The sequence below is a fragment of the Adiantum capillus-veneris genome, unplaced genomic scaffold (genome assembly GCF_014529385.1).
Source record: "Adiantum capillus-veneris isolate H3 unplaced genomic scaffold, ASM1452938v2 Hic_scaffold_627, whole genome shotgun sequence".
NCBI lineage: Eukaryota > Viridiplantae > Streptophyta > Polypodiopsida > Polypodiales > Pteridaceae > Adiantum > Adiantum capillus-veneris.
Genome location: NW_028221669.1, coordinates 15025 through 32500, shown reverse-complemented (window position 1 = coordinate 32500; position 17476 = coordinate 15025). Strand labels below are relative to the sequence as shown.

The 17476-nt window shown below is 43.9% G+C and overlaps 1 pseudogene; it reads right to left on the bottom strand.

Annotated features, from left to right (window-relative positions):
• Window positions 1-1236: 1236 nt before the first annotated feature.
• LOC147416672 (uncharacterized) lies at window positions 1237-12345 on the bottom strand (annotated as a pseudogene).
• Window positions 12346-17476: the final 5131 nt, after the last annotated feature.

The window sequence follows — 17476 nt, the reverse complement described above, 5'->3', positions numbered from 1 at the left end:
TGTTACATGTATACAAGCTTGAATGATTCCAACAACAACATCACCTGTGCCAAAGCTCTAAAAGTAACATTGTACATGAAAAAATGTACCTCTTTTCTTTCCTTTTCTTCTGAAGAAGCTCTTTATGGCAAGCCTCTCTTCCCTTATAGTTTTAGCTAATTTGGGCCAATTCTATGTATAAAGGGATTTTTAAGAGCTTTTAAGTCATGGATATACACATGAACTCACAATATGTTTAAATTTTCACTATTACATCATTCAGTTGTAAGACCAAAATTATTGGCAAATAACTTAGTACTATTCAAGAGGATCTACGATGCACAAATCAATCAATTAACGCACAACATTCTCTTACTGCCATGCTGCAAATAAAAAAAGAAAGTATTTATGCGGGGTTCCCACGCACGCAAGAGGACATTCGGTGGCTCGATACAACTCGCGGTCACATGCTCATATTTTGAAGACGACATAACATAGTTGGAGACGAGAATCGAATGCGCTACTTAATGCACGACGGTTGGATTTGATTTTCGCATACACCAAAAAAGAAAAGCCTCAAATTTTGAACAAAAAAGAGAAACCGAATTTTAAGAGTGTACATAAATAGCAGAATGATTGTATTTGTTATTGACTGAGGTAATCCCTTAGCTTCATTTCTGAGAACAAAAAAAGATACAAAACAGATCCATGGGTATATACTCAAAGCAAAAGGAAGATTCTCTACATATGACATAGTAGCGTGGGAGATGGTTCTTTCAACATGAAAATTCAGCGCAACTCATATCACACATGTGCCCTAGTGAGGACATTTGAGATCCTGCACGTTATTGCATTTAGCTTGTTCAACTGAGCCTTAAGCTGTGCAATTTCTCTTTGGAATCTACAAATCTGCTCTTCTAATTTCGTCACCTGTACATCAACGATATTCATAGCATAATTATCGATGCTATCTTTTAAAGTATGGACAGCGCCAAGAAGATCTGAGCAGAGAGAATCATGGTTGCTGCTATCATCTCCGATGAGCTCCCTCAAAACTGCAATCAATATCTCATGCATCCTGTCAACACGCTCGTTTTCAATAGCAGCAAAAGAAGTTTTCTGCCTACGTTTTGTCCAGTCCCAGTAGTTGGTTTTCATCGCGTTGCTCCATCGTAGTGCACTGAGCATGAAACTCAACAGTCAATTTTGTTACTTTCAAATAGAATAATAACCAACAGCTATCCACTCTACCACTAACTAAGCAACTGTTGTAACATCAGTCCGGTGGACTAGTGGAATAAAGTCATCGCCTATTTTTGCATCGTTCACTTCAATATCAAGATCGTGACTGTCAATACTCGCTGGCGATGGGCTACTAAACATGGTTGGTTCCATTAACGAGCTCACAATTCAATCGCTTTCTGAAAATGCTAAACTGCATACCTTTGTCTTTCTTGCCAACGATACAAGAACCGATCCACTTGTGGATGAGTTGTTGTGTACATGTCGTTACTAACAAAAATGCTAACGATGTCTTGGTAGCTTGTGGTCGATGGGTAGATCATGCACCTCTAGAGCGATTTTATTTTCTCGATTTGCATATCCCGCCCCTGATTTGTAGTGATCCACGAAGACGATGGATAATATTTTCCTGTCTTCACCATCCTATGCAACTTTGATAAGAAATCATTTCTTGTTGGATGGAGGAGTTTAAATTTCCAAAACATGAGTGCTCTATCAAAAATGTTCATTGGCGTCAAGCACACTCTATTCTTTAGCTCATTAGCTCCATAGAGGCTATACAGTTCTATCCCTTCGGCAACAGTCACGTTATGCATTACTTTCCTAAAGTGTGGCTCATCCTGCTCTTTCAAGCAATACCCGAGCATGCCGTCAAATGTATGCATTTTATGATGTTTTAAACCTCAGCACAAAACCATCCCCCCTGTCGGAGTCACTTTGTCCCAGCCCAAGTATGCTTTGATTTTCTTGGTGGCAGCTATCAATGATGTTGCCCATAGTCGCACTACCATTTGAAAATGAAGGTGTAACGCAGCCCCCCCCCCCCCCCGTCTTCAATGCGCATAGACTGTTGGGGTATAAAGCCCAATGTGGTCGCCCAGGTAAGTGGGCGGGGCGCCATGTATGTACACATATTCTTTTGTAAAAACCTAATAAGAACTCACTATGCTCTACACATTACAGTAGAACGAGTTCACCATATCGTCGTGCTCTTCTTCTCGCACTCTCTCTCGCGTCGCACTTCCGCTCGTGCTCCTTCAACTGGTATCAGAGCATAGATCGAGGCTCGGGGCAGCACTGCAGGAGGCTAGAGTCACCAGCTCAGATTGGAGTGAAATTCGACAGGCATAGACTGGCCCCAAATCTTGTGGGAAAACCCGTAGGGCTTGGTGTGCTCAGAATTTCATTCTGAGGTCATCTCAGCCACCGTTCGGCTTCGACAAAGGTCTGCGCAGGCCATTTTCGACTACGTGGTCTCAGCGGGTGCAGATTCGACTCTGCAAATTTGGGGTTTTCGGCCTACGACTACAGGTGCTGAGGATATCGACACTCCCAGAGTGTTGATTTGTGGCTGTCTACACATCGAAGGACGGCTCACAGTTCTTGGAGGCGTGTCACATACGACACGGGCGCATCTACACACAGACTATAGGCGACATCCACTAGTTCATCAGGTACCTTGTGTTTGCTGCTTGATATTCCAGATTTCATCCTGACATTGCAGGTACTTCCACATGGGATGTATTGTCAGAGATGATGTATGTCTGTTGAGGGTTTGCTGGCTGTGAGTCACGCAGCAAACAACCGCCGCAGCGGTTACAGCATATAGTGGGAAATTTGTGGATGTATGACTTTGTGGGAAGTCTATGTACTGTTAGATTTACTGCAGCCTTTGTTGAGGGTCGAGTGAGGTTTTATTGAGTTGGGGGATTCTCAAATGTTGAGATCCTTTCGGTGATACAGGTCTTGGAGCGATCCCTCGAGCACCTTTAGATAGGCAGCTAGGATGTATTGACTGTGAGTTAGACAGTTGAGATTGCATCTTTGCTTTACTGCCGTTGAGGCATTGTCGCAGTCTATGCTTACAGGACAGTGACAGGACAATCAGAGACAGTACAGGTGCAGGACAGGTTTACCCACAGCTTACAGTGTTAGAGAGACAGTGTTTTTTTGAGCTGTTTTTTGGTCTGTTTTTCGTACACCAGAGCCATTTTACAAAGGAGACTCTGCCAAAATTTCTGTAGAATGTGAAGCTTTCTTGGTTCATTTGACAGGTTGAAGAGGAGCAAGGACAGGATAGAGTGGAACCACAGGTTGTGGTTGAGCCTGAGCCACCTATTGTGCGTAGATCTGGACGTGTCACGCGACCTCCTGATAGGTTTGTTCCATCTATGAACTATGTCATGTTGACTGATTGCAATGAGCCTTCATGTTACAAGGAAGCAGTGCAAATGAAGGACTCCGGAAATTGGGAATTGGCCATACAGTCAGAGATGACAGCTCTAAATAAAAACAAGACATGGAAGCTAGTTAAATTACCACAGGGCAAAAAGGCTCTACCTTGTAAATGGGTTTACAGGTATAAGATCACCGCTCATGATAGTCAGCCAAAGTACAAAGCAAGGCTTGTTGCCAAGGGCTTTAAGCAAGAACATGGCATTGACTTTGATGAAGTCTTCTCTCCGGTGGTCAAGATGACTACATTGAGATGCTTTCTTGCATTGGTTGCCATATTAGATTTGGTGTTGCACCAAATGGATGTCAAGACAGCGTTCTTGCATGGTGATTTAGATGTGGAAATTTACATGCAGCTGCCAGAAGGGTTTGTTGAGAAAGGCAAGGAAGATTGGGTATGCCAGTTGTTAAAGAGTTTTTATGGCTTAAAACAATCACCAAGGGCATGGTACCATAAATTCCACAACTTTATGCTTTCTCAAGGCTACAAACGTAGTGAGTTCGATCACTGTCTATATACAAAGAAGGCTAAGGATGGTAGTTGGTGTTACCATATACATGTGGTAGTGATGTGTGTGAACACACTAGGACCGCCGGGGCATTTTTTCCCTCTTTAGGAGGTTTTTTCCCCCGTGCATTGTATATATGCCCATCACTCTAGGGCTATCTATCTTTCCATTGCACACTAAGTAACACACTCTCTATTGTGTGCCTTGAGCTTCCTTCGTCTTCTCCAAGTTGTGTGTGTTTCTCTGCAACCCTAATTCCAACAATTGGTATCAGAGCAGGTCACGTCCTCCCGGGCTTAGTCGCCAGCTGCTCCAGCACACGCCTGCTCACTTTCTCCGATTTCAGTGAGCTTTGGCGAGCGTTCGCAGGTCGACAAATATTTTGGGTCAGCTCGAAGAGGTTGGTCTACTCAGAATTTTGATTTGGGCTCATTTCGGCCTCCGTTTCCACTACAGGCAGTACTGCACAGGCTATTTCGTCATTTTGTGCAGATTTTCTGTCAGTGCCGTTTTCTGCATAACAGGTGCCTTATAGTCTTCTACGGTTTGTGCTATATAGCACAAGTTGTTCCCGCTCCATTTCTCCTATTTTTGGGCAGTTTTCACATCAGGTGCAGCATTTACCATGGCTGACAACAACAACACAGATGTGTTCAAGATGTTTGCTGCTGAGGACAGGTTGGATGGGGACAACTACCCTATGTGGGCTTATATGATGAGGAAAGGGCTGAAAATGAGCAGGCTAGAGGTATGCCAAAATGGCTGGTGCACACTTTGCGTGACAGTAAATTGGATGCACCTTTATCTAGTCGCACTCGTTCAGGCTCTCGCCATGCATCTTATGCATCAGATTGTTATGCTTTGGCTGTGTCTAGTTTACATGATGTTGAGGAGCCTCTGTCTTTTGATGAAGCACATAATTCAGAAAATTGGATTACTGCCATGAAATCAGAATATGATGCACTTATAGAGAATGACACATGGACTTTATGTGATTTGCCTCCTGGCAAAAAGGCAATTGGTACGAAGTGGGTTTACAAGTTTAAACGCAAGCCGGATGGTGAGATCGATCGCCATAAGGCTCGACTTGTTGCAAAGGGTTATGCACAACAAAAAGGCATAGATTATGAAGAGACTTTTGCTCCCACTTGTCGTATGACTACTGTGCGTTTTCTATGTGCATTGGCAGCTCATTTTGGTTGGGATGTACATCAATTAGACATTGTTACTGCTTTCTTGAATGGTGACATATTTGAGGAAGTTTATGTAACGCAGCCTCGCGGTTTTGTCATAAAAGGACAAGAGGACAAAGTGTGCAAATGTAAGAAGGCTTTGTATGGGCTGAAGCAATCTCCTCGTGCTTGGTATGAGAAAGCTGACACTCATTTGGTTAAACGAGGCTTTCGTAACAGTCCAACAGAAAGCACATTGTATGTAAAGCGTGAGGATGATGTATTTCTCATTGTGGTTCTTTATGTTGATGATTTGCTGATCACTGGACCAAATGAGAGACATATTGCTGAATTTAAGGCTGATTTGAATGCCACTTTCAAGATGAAAGATTTGGGGCTGTTGCATCATTACTTGGGTATACAGTTTAAGCAATGTGATGGTGGTATTGCCTTGTGTCAGAAAAGTTACATAGAGACATTGCTATGTAAGTTTGGACTTGAGGATTGCAAACCTATTGCCACTCCCATGGAAACAGGTTTGAAGTTGAGTCTACATGATGCTGGCGATCCTGCTGATGTCACTCTTTACCAAACTGCTGTTGGCTGCCTCATTTATGTATGCAACACGAGGCCAGATATTCAGTTTGCAGTCTCGCAGGTCAGCAGATTTATGCATAGCCCAGGGTCTAAGCATTGGCAGGCTGTCAAGAGGATTTTCCGCTACCTTAGTGGCACTTTACATCTTGGCTTGTTTTATCCCAAGGGGGGATCATTGCCGCCCGACTTACATGCTTTTTCAGACTCAGATTGGGCTGGTTGTTTTGACACGCGAGTGTCCACAAGTGGTTTTTGTTTCATGCTTGGCAGTTCATGTATATCATGGTTGAGCAAGAAGCAACCTACTGTGGCCACTTCGAGTTGTGAGGCTGAGTACAGGGCAGTCTTCATAGCTACGGTTGAGTGTGTATGGCTCAGACGCCCTATGGCTGACTTGGGTGTTGGACAGGACACTGCCAACACTATCTACACTGACAGTCAGAGCGCATTGGCAGTTGCGAGGAACCCAGTTTTTCATGCTCGCACAAAGCACATTGAGGTGCATTACCACTATGTCAGGGAGAGGCTCTCAGCAGGAGAGATCAGCTTGGCTTATGTGCCAACACAGGACAACCTTGCAGATCTTTTCACAAAGGCATTGTCTCGTGAGAAGCTTGAAGCTTTCCGCAAAGCTTTGGGCTTACTCCCCTTTGTGGACTGATCCTGTCCTCAGGGCATGGCACTTCCCTTTACTCATGTGCCAGCTCTCGTTCACCGCATCACTCCAGGGGGGATTTGTTACCATATACATGTGGTAGTGATGTGTGTGAACACACTAGGACCGCCGGGGCATTTTTTCCCTCTTTAGGAGGTTTTTTCCGCCGTGCATTGTATATACGCCCATCACTCTAGGGCTATCTATCTTTCCATTGCACACTAAGTAACACACTCTCTATTGTGTGCCTTGAGCTTCCTTCGTCTTCTCCAAGCTGTGTGTGTTTCTCTGCAACCCTAATTCCAACAGTTGGCTGGTCCTTATTTTGTATGTGGATGACTTGTTGATTGCTGGCAAGCACTTGGAAGAAATTTCAGCTTTGAAGTCAAAGATGGCAAAATCGTTTGACATGAAAGACATGGGTGAGGCAAGTCATATACTTGGTATGCGCATTGAGAGAGACAGATCAAAGAAGTTGATTTGGTTATCTCAAACATAGTATATTGACAAGGTTTTGCAACGTTTCAATATGGAGAAGGGAAAGGCACTGAGTGTTCCATTGCCACCATATGTGAAACTTAGCAAACAAGATTGTCCCGTGTCTGAGGAAGAGCAGGCTGAAATGGATAAGATTCCATATGCGTCTGCAGTGGGTAGTTTGATGTATGCAATGATTGCTACTCGCCCAGACATTGCATTTGTAGTGGGAGTAGTAAGTCGATACATGTCAAACCCAGGCAAGAAACATTGGGAGGCAGTGAAAGGAGTATTGAGATACCTAAAAGCTACAAAGAGTATGCGTATATGCCATGGGAGTCAGGAGCTAAGTGTAAAGGGTTTTACAGACTCAGATTATGCAGGTGACTTAGACAACCAAAGGTCTACGTCAGGGTATGTCTTTACATTGGCTGGTGGAGCAGTATCATGGCGTTCTAGATTACAAGATTGTGTTACTTAGTCTACTACAGAGGCTGAATATGTTGCAGCATCAGAGGCATGCAAAGAATCAATTTGGCTTAATCGACTAGTAACAGATTTGGGAATCAAAGAAGAGATGCCTGTGCTATATTGTGATAGTCAAAGTGCTATACAATTGGCTCGCAATCCAGTTTATCACTCAAAGACAAAGCATGTGGATGTGAAGTATCATTTCATCAGGGAAATGCTCGAGGATAAGCAACTTCAGCTTGGCAAAGTTCACACCACAGAAAATCCTGCTGATCTACTTACAAAAGGACTTCCCTCAGAGAGCTTTGCGCATTTTCGCAAGCAGTTAGGTGTAGGGTAGTACATCACTTCTCTACATCTTTTGTATATTAGCTTGTATAGTAGCTTCTCTCACACTTAAAGTACCACATTGGACTTTAAGTGGGAGGTTGTTGGGGTATAAAGCCTAATGTGGTCGCCCAGGTAAGTGGGCGGGCCGCCAGGTATGCACACATATTCTTTTGTAAAAACCTAATAAGAACTCACTATGCTCTACACATTACAGTAGAGCGAGTTCACCATATCGTCGTGCTCTTCTTCTCGCACTCTCTCTCGCGTCGCACTTCCGCTCGTACTCCTTCATAGACTAGCCAAGCTTTTGTTCTCAAGGAATGATTTCATGCATGCTAACTGCAAGACATCAATGTCATCACCACCGACAGAATTAGTCACGCTGACTTCCATGACTTTGCTGCTTGGTCGACAAGCATTAACATTAGCTTGACTCGAATCTTGGACCCTTCTTGGTTTTTTCCTCTTCGGGGCACGACATCTTCATTGAGACAGCCCTAGCTCTGGCCTCAGTTTTCAAGCCTCCTATATAACGTCGCACCTTAATCCTATACTGAGACTGACATCCCTGTCATCACATCAGAGGATGATGTTGCAAATACTTGACCAAGCAGGCAATAACGATATGAACAAAAAGCAGTCTCATAAGACTGCAGGCAAAACCACATACTGTCAGAGGCACAGACATCCACAAACATGCACACACATCCACACATTCAACTGCGTCAAAATAACTTACCTTTTGATGTCTTTGTCCCACAGGTATTTCCCTGTGTCTCTCACCACAACTCAGGGCTAGCGTCTTCTCGCCTGCACCTCTTTCCCTGCGTGAGCGCTTTCTCTACGTCCCTCAGCACATTCGACAAGAGGTCTCTCGCATAAAAAAAAAAGACCTATCGCCGCTTTCGCTCTGGGAGAATTCAGCCACCTAGTGGCAATGCGTCCACAGTCAACCCTGACATCCGCCACCTCGACACCGCTCGCGAAGGAGTTTAACCTCCAAAGAGCCCCACATCTCCACAAATTCACCTCAATCAACCCCGTATCGAAAATTGGCAGGGCTTACTTGTGCCTTTGACAATTGTCTATCTATACCATAGTCAAATGTGCTAGAATCTAAAATTGATTAATTTCTAGGTGCATTTTATAAAAGATTTATTCAGGACAACATTTGTCTATTACCTCATAACATTAGCAAAGTAGCAAGTGAGAACAACCAATCTTAAACAATTAATGATTTCACTGCGCATAAGGATTTCCAATGATACACATAATTACAAAACGTTTTGTAATGTCCTCTCTACTTGACCAACACATCTAGGTAGAGTCTCGCCACAATCTTGTTTTTGGGGCTCATTAGAAGGAATCTCACGTAGATTCCATTTTTCTTTTATTTCTTTTATGGAAAAGTGGCATTCAAGCATAAATGTTGATGCAAATTAGAGGCGGGGGGTGACGTGTTGGAAGCACCACAACTGGTGTGCGAGCTAGGCATGGCCGAGAGCCTAGAGGACCCAATGCCTATAGGAGTCTCTCTCTCTCTCTCTCTCTCTCTCTCTCTCTCTCTCTCTCTCTCTCTCAAACTTTGTCAATCATTCCTCCCCTCCCTGCCCTTGCAAGTGTACGCAGGGGCGAGTGATCTAGATTGCGAAGATTGACACAACTCTTGCGACCCTACCCTTGCCTGCATCGCGGTTCACTTCTGTTGTGATCTCTCTCTCTCTCTCTCTCTCTCCAGGCCGGGCTAGAACATGGCCTTGTGTGTGTGTGTGTGTGTGTGTGTGTGTTTTACATGCACGTGCAACGTGCTTTGTTTCTTGATGGTGCTCGATGGGAAGTGGCAAGAGGAGTATTGGGGTCGCAGGAATACGAGGCGAGGTGGAGTGCTCAGGGGATGTGCACAGCTATGATGACTCAAAGAACGTAGGGCAATGAATGCAGTGCAGGGCAAGGTTTGTTGGAATCCGTCGTGATGCATAAGGGAATGTGTGTGGGCAAGGGACACAAGCAGCAGATGCATAGGTAGGGATATGAATGACTACAACTAGTTGAGCCTCTTTTTATTTGCTTTTTGTATGCATCTCCTTGGACCTCTACGAGTAGGTGTTAGTGAAAGGAAAGGGTTGGGCAGGCGATGGGGAGGAAGGGGCTGAGCCTGCAGACAGTATGTGATTGCGACAGCCAACAGGTGTTTGCCTTTGAATTTGGGGATTCAAGAGGGAATCTCAGAGAGAGAGAGAGAGAGAGAGAGAGAGAGAGAGAGAGAGAGAGAGAGAGAGAGAGAGAGAGAGAGAGAGAGAGAGAGAGAGAGAGAGAGAGAGAGAGAGAGAGACAGAGAGAGAGAGATTTTGCACCATGTCTAGTAATGAGTCATCGCTGATCAGCTGAGAAACAGTTTGTGATTGTGCTGCCCTGGCCATTGTGCGTGCGTGGGGAGATTGAGTGCCATGCAATAGTGAAGTGATTAGTGCGGGTGTGGACCAAGGAGAGAAGAGGCGAGGGCTTCACAGAGCGAGCGATGGCGCAGGGGGATGCAAATCATGGACGACGAAGGCAAGCTATGATAGCGCTATGATAGCGTGTAGACGGTGCGAAGGGCCTAGTTCGGGCGAACTGGGCTGGAGATTAGTTTGCTTTTGAATTCGAAAGATTCAACGGGATCCTGATGAAAAATTAATGCTTTCTTGCAATGTAGAGCCAATAGGTCCTAGTATCAGTGTTTCTCCTACACAAAGTTTCTCCTTGGACGGGCCTTGGGACTAAGTAACACCCATATTAAATGCGGGGTGGAGTAATGGGATCTAAGGTCCGGGTTGAGGGGCGGGATCTCAAGGCGCACTAAACACGGCCGTACAAAAAGCGAAGCGCAGTAAACTCGGCCAACGAGAAAAACGAGGTGCATTGATGGGTTTCAAACCTGTGGCCTTGTAGTCCAAGTTGAGGGTCACATAGGCTAACCACCTCACCCACGTGCACATCATGTATGCGTAGTCGTTTTTATGGCCTTATATTGTGAGGTGATACACAGTTTCCAGGTTGTTCAAGTTTAGTGCCCGTCCAGGTTTAGGTTTTGATTTGACTGCTCCGCATGCGATCTCCTCTACTTTCGCACATGAGCTTCTCCACTTTTGAACACCACCCCCCCCCCCCCCCCCCCCCCCCCCCCAACCAAAAAACACACACCACCACCATCATTGAATAGGGGTGTTACTTAGTCCTGAGGTTGAACGGGTGTGAAAAACCTTAATGTCCTCTCTACTCGACGAACACATCTAGACTCTAGCCTCACACACAAAGTTTCCCCTTGAACGGATGTGAAAAAAGGTTTGTTTAGACTGGTAGCTAAGGCCTAAATATAGAGACACAACATATTGATTATAAGGATTAATTATCATTTGTTGCAAAGATGGATTGAATTGTGAATGGCTTGGCACCAATTGCTATTGAGAGTTAGTTCTTTGCAAAAATTGGACTTGAAAATACACTCTTCCACAATGACTTAAAAGTGTACATGGAATCCTAAGGACATTATACCATTGAGATGCATATCACTCTAAGTATGCGTGCACCTTCAAGAGACTCTGTCCATTTTGAAATAAGACCCACATGTCCATCCTTTTAATTTTGTAAAGCATTTTTTTTTTTATAATAGCAAAACCCACAATAGGGGGGTGGAAAGATTATATTAATACAACAAAAAAAAACCATCATTAGACCTGCTCAATCTTGAGCCAGGCATCAGTTCAGACCAAAGACTCAAGGTACATCGGCTAGCAAGGGGAGCCACCCCATCGCAACTTCGCAAGATCGACTATCAAGGTACATCGACTAACAAGGGGAGCCACCCCATCGCAACACGAAAGGATGAAAAAAATAAGATACAGCCATAGAAGGGCGGAGTCCAAGCCTCCATCACCAAAGGCTGGTAGGGGTTACCACCATGAAGCTCTCGCTGTCACCGGAAGACAACATGACTCCGACCGCCAGACCACCATATCCAAAAAAGATACAATCAATAGATTGAACACTCCCAAGCCACTAGATCAGGGCCCACAACCACAACTCCCACATCTGAGGAGCCCCACAGTCAAAGGATCGACTGCACCATCTCGAGCCACCACACGACCATCACAACTGACCACCAACCTGAGCCGCAAACCGAGCATAAACTGAAACTGCCACAATGCAGAGTGCCAAAGACCGCTAGCAAACCAACACCACCACATCACTGTCCGCACAAAGAAGTAGATCCACAGCTCCATTCTCCACAGAACCAAATTTGGAAGCACACCTCCGCAGAGAAGCAACAAGTCGTCCCTTGCGAGCGATTTGCCCTTGCATGGAGGGCAGGCAACCGCAAAGCCCTGGTACAAAAGTACGGCCGTGTCTGAGGTGCCTTCACCTATCATGGCAAGTTGGAGTAGCCGGAGACCACTTCCCGGAGTCTCCCTACACCCGAACCCAAGAGCCTCTTGCATGACAAACCTAGAACTTGCAAGACGTTCTGATCCAGGCTCGCGTGCAATGAAGAGCCCCCAGACAACCCGACTAAGGGCCCCCCAACCCACGCGGCATCGTTGAGGCTTCCCTTCCCTGCAGCAAACCTGTAGAAGGCACCATCTCTACCCTGGCCGCAAGGAGAGCAAACCAAGGATAGTTTCGTAATTTTGTAAAGCATCTTATTTCCACTACAATTTGCAAGTTGAAATTTGTGCTTTACAAATTGCTACCTTTTCATGCATTATTGTAAGAGATGGTAAACATTTCCACATTTATTAATTGAGTTAACACAAGAGATCATAGAGGGGTATAAGCATGTTACTGTGTCACTAAAAACATTGTCCCAAACAATGGCAGTTATTTGTGCTTGTTGAAAACCAAAAAGCAAGTGAAATTTGAATTTAAAATGTTCATTTAAAAAATATTATTCATTCTCTCCTATTTGGAGTGTGGTCTTGTTTTTTAATTATTGAAGATGAGGTGGTGTACTAGAGCGAGTCTCTGTGTGTGTGTGAGCGCATGCGCACGCACGCGCGCATGTATGCAGGTAACGCAGAATCCCTCTCTATTTCTTTATCAATCTTTTTGCCTTGTTCCTACTCTCTCTCTGTTGGACGGATACGTCGCGACGGACGTCAGCATAGCGAGAACTCACCTAACATATAATGTCAACTGAGGACGAAGCTCGACCCGCAGGCGCGTGGAAGCAAGCAAAGGGTGTCAACCTTTACTCGACCGACTAATGACTACTTCCTACAGAGATATCAACTCTACATGCCATCGGTTTTGTGAATGTGAGAGTCTCCTATGATGCTACCGCAAGCCAAAAGTCCATTAGACGTTCTCGAAACGTTACGAAACTTGAGGGATATCCTATCAACACCAATAGGCCACTCTCCCTAAGGTCCTTGACCAAAAAAACCTACTCAATACCTTCCCTGAAGAAAACGTGTAGGATGTCTGGCCGGTTTTTGCAGGTCGACGTTTCCAAAAACTAAAGTGCCTAATGTGTAGCTCTACTCGCTTGGATCACGTGGATATGCTGAAATGCCAAAACGGACAACAATTACTCACCGAAACTCCAAAAGTAGCTCGCGGGTGAATCTGCCAAAACACAGACGAACGCGTGTGATGTAAGCATCAACGCATAGCTCTCCTCGTGGGCAACACACTGCTGCTCTCCGTTTGCGATTCCGACCACCGTAGCTCCTGTAGCACACACACACACTCTCTCACTCTCTCGCAGTCTCCCAACGACACAGAAGATCAGATTTATTAGAAGTCTCCTTACAAAGCTTTAGGTTTTTGCTTATATACTAAGCCTTAGAAAACCTAATGTCCGACCAAAATGACCTAAATGACCTTATTTGTCCCTATGCTTCTATAGAGCTTAATTACAACACCGTGAGCTGCTGGCTTTGCTCATCCAACAAGCATCTGTGGCCTCAATACAATTGCTGACTTAAAATATGAAGTTCCCATAAACATTACAAAAGTGGCCGTAATGGCTCAAAATGATAATAACGGGATATTTGATGATGTCCATGAGCTTGTATCTTCACATTACAACATCCATCTTCGTCTTCATCACTTTATCAGCATCTTTATTTGGAATCTTTAGAGAATCTTTGAGGGATCTTTATGGAATCTTTGTGTAAGCGTTGATGAAAGGTTGACCTTTCAACACTCTCCCCCTCCGAAGTCTTGTCGTCCCCGACAAGACCCTATGTCTGCACTGGCCTTGGCGAGTGGTTCATATTTTAGTGTTGGTTGAATCTTTTGTTGTTGCAGTTGCTTCTACCAGATGCTTTGTATGTTGTAGAGTTACCTTTTTCTTGTACATGTAGTGTAGTTGAAGCCATAGCTCTCCCCTTCCGATTGGCTGTTGTAGCGTGAATAAGTTGAGTGAGGTTTGTTGTTGCAGCAAGGCTTTATCACGACAGCTCTGTATTGTTGGTTCTTTGGGTGTCATCCTGCATGTGTACCTGTAAACTTGAAGCCTTTTTGAATTTTTTCTAGGCCGCTCCCCTTTGATCATGTAGTTGATGAGCATGCAGTTGTTTGGGGATGTCGTTGGTCTGCTTTTCTGTGTTTTAATAAGAAAAATAGAATAGTAAAAATAAAATGTGACGTATATTACAAAATGAAGGTCTTGGATACCTGGATAGGACTAAAGGGAAAAACCCAGTGGGAAAAAAAATGCCTTTAGTCACCATTAAATGTGAGGTTATATGTACTTATGTTTGATGTAACCGAGTTTTGTTGAGTTAAAGTACTTATGGCTGTATGGCTACTATTACTGGATATACACTGAACAAGTGTTAGTAGCTTGAAGTCAGAGTCATTGTTGTTGAGCAAATGCTTATGAAACCTGTTACCACTTCGTGATCGTCATTTTGTTGTGTAAGTGCATGGGTGGAACACAAATCATGCCAAATGCAAATGTCCAATGATGGGACATTATATATGCTTGCACAGATAGTTGCATGGGAAACAATATGCGGTGCGAGAGGAGTTTGCATGGGTGCTTCCAGGAGTGAACGTAGCTAGAGAAGCAAAAATATATTTGACTTCAAGAGCTGCCGTTACTCACAAGAAGGGTTTTTGTCGACGAGGTTTTTTCCACTCTCCTCACTGTGTTCATGTGCGTGAGTGTTTTCTGGACTACTCCACCACTCCACCATTTAAAATAATAGACTTTGACTCTTATGCTCACCTCTTCCAGCATGAGTGACATGACTTTATGTATGATCAACTGTCCAGCTTGAGCTTTAATCTAAATATCTAGACTCATAGACCACAAATAATATTAAGACATGAAGCTTGGGTCTAATGCTTGCTCATTTAGTGGCTCAGCTGCCCGACTCTGGACTCTTATGCCATGATTTTTATGGCGACTTGACTTACTCTCGGGAGCTTTCGACCAAGAATAGGTTTTGAAATTCAAAACTCCCATCCTCGAAGAGAGGATTTGTAAAGGACCATACTGGCAATATTGGTTTCTTTTGCCATACCAGGGTGACCTTGGTTGTCAAAATTTCTTTCTGTTGTTGTTGGTCCCTTGGTTGAGAAGATTGGCTCGCTCCATTCCCCGTAACACTTTGTCTATCATGTCTTGACATTTCTTTAGAGCTAGAGATGACTTCAATCTTCTTCGTTATTTGTTGTTCTTTTGGCACCCATTTGTATCTGCATCGTGTGATTAGCGTGTCTTTGCAGATATCCTTTGCCTTGACTGTGACATTGTCCTTGATTTTGCCTTCCGTGAAATTGCGATTATTTTCAAGCTGAAGTCGTTTGCTTGAAGAATGTTTACCTGGCATTTTTGGTAGCCAGATTCTCCGATTTCCTTGATAGTAACCTTGTGCTTGAAGAATTGTAGATGGCACTTCCCATGATGTTTTTGATGTCGTATTGAGATGTACAAGAGTGCCATTTTTGGGATTATTTATCGATGAAGTTTTATGTTGGTATGAAGGCCAGTTGGATTTGAAATTTCCTGCATCCCTTTGGCGAGCCTTGTTGGTTGGTTTCCTTTGGCGATATAAATATGAGCTTTGTTGCTTTTGGGGACGCTTTTTGAAACCTTTATCCACCACATAAGCCGAGGTCTGTGGTTTTGGTAACCAAAGTTTCTTTTGACCCTCATAATAGCCTTGCTCTGCTAAGCTGTAGTGGGAGGCTATCCATCCCATGTGTTTACCTTTCGTCAATCGGCTAGGCTCATTTACCCATATTGGGTCCTTGACCTTGATTTCTTCAGCTTTGATGTAGATCTTTGAAGATTTTTGTCGAAGATGATCTCGTAGTGTAGGGTATTTTGGTTGAAAGATTTTCTTTGGATTCTGTCTTTCATGTGGAAGCATGTGGTTAGTTGATGTCGAAGCTCTGTCTTGAACTTTTCAGGGCTGGATTGAAGACTCTGATTTAATGGGCTGCTTCTGTTGGTAGGACATTTGTGGGCTCATTTTGGCTTTGCCTTTGTCGGAAGCCGATAATCTTGGAGCAGTAGTAGGCTGGATTTCTTGAGAGCTAGTCGTGATGACCATTGTTGAAAATCCAGGTTCTTCTACCAATGTTTTTGCCCAGTGCTTGGACAAAATCAAATGTGTACTCATTTTGGAGGAATCCACCACTAGGAATTTGTCTTTGATTACCTTTGACCGTAGTGTAAGGGTAGCTTTTGCAATCCCTAAACTTGTGACAGCTATTCCATGTGATATAGAAACCTGTACCTGAATTTCATACAGTTCTGGCTGACCTAGAAGTAACCACAGCCCATAAGACATGACATTAGTTGTGGCAGTGCAATCTATCTCTGCTGTAAAATTGAATTTCAGTTTCTCATGCACATCCAACGAGAATTTAATCTTCTTGTTGGCTGCCAAGTAACTGACGTCCTCTTTGCTTTTGGTACTTGTCTTGGACTTTTGTGCCTTGGAAGCTTTGTCATCCTCTTGTATGTTGAACTTCTTTGTCATTTGACTGGTTGTAGCATGTCCCAAGTGCTTACTATTTTCTGCTTTAGCTTTTTGTTGGTGTTCATTGCTAGTTTCTAACTGTGATGCCTTGATTCTTGATTTTAGAAGCTCTCTATCACTATTTACTTCTTCTAGCACTTGAAGGTCATTCAATGGTGACTTTTCTTCTTGGAAATGTTTTGAAGGTTGTGTAGCAGGATGTTGAGGTTGACTCTCTTCTTCTGATGCAATGGTCGCCGTGGCCTTTGGTTTCCATTGTTCCATGGGCTTTTGTAGAGTCTCTTCTCGAAAATATTCATTCATATCCTGTATTGCTTGTCCTTGGTAGTCAATCTTGGACTCAGTCATTTTTTGTTCTTCTGTGCATTCTATGTCTTTAGTTACATCTTCTTTTAGCTTCTCATACTCTTTGATTTGTTCAATCACCAATGAAGAGTCCACAATAGAAAATTTGTTTGGTAGACTTTCAGCTTCATCCATTGACTCTATTTGCTTGTCTTCCACTTGTGACTTGGCACTAAGAATTTTTGTTACCTCTGCCACCTCTTCTTGTGTTGGCTCACTATGGTCATAATCTTGGCTTCTTTTGCTCTCGACCCTTGAACTGCGAGCTTCATCTTCATCACCTTGTGGATGCTCTGACTTATCCTCACTGAGGTTCCTTAAACGATCTTGAATCAGCCGATTCAATTGATCTTTTTTGAATGCCTGATTCTCTATGATAATGTCGTTGACACCCTTGACTTCAAGCAACTGTGTCTTGAGCCTATCTTTTGTGCTCTGCGACAAGATCTGCTTCTTTTTCGGAGATCTTGTTGGGGATTCTTC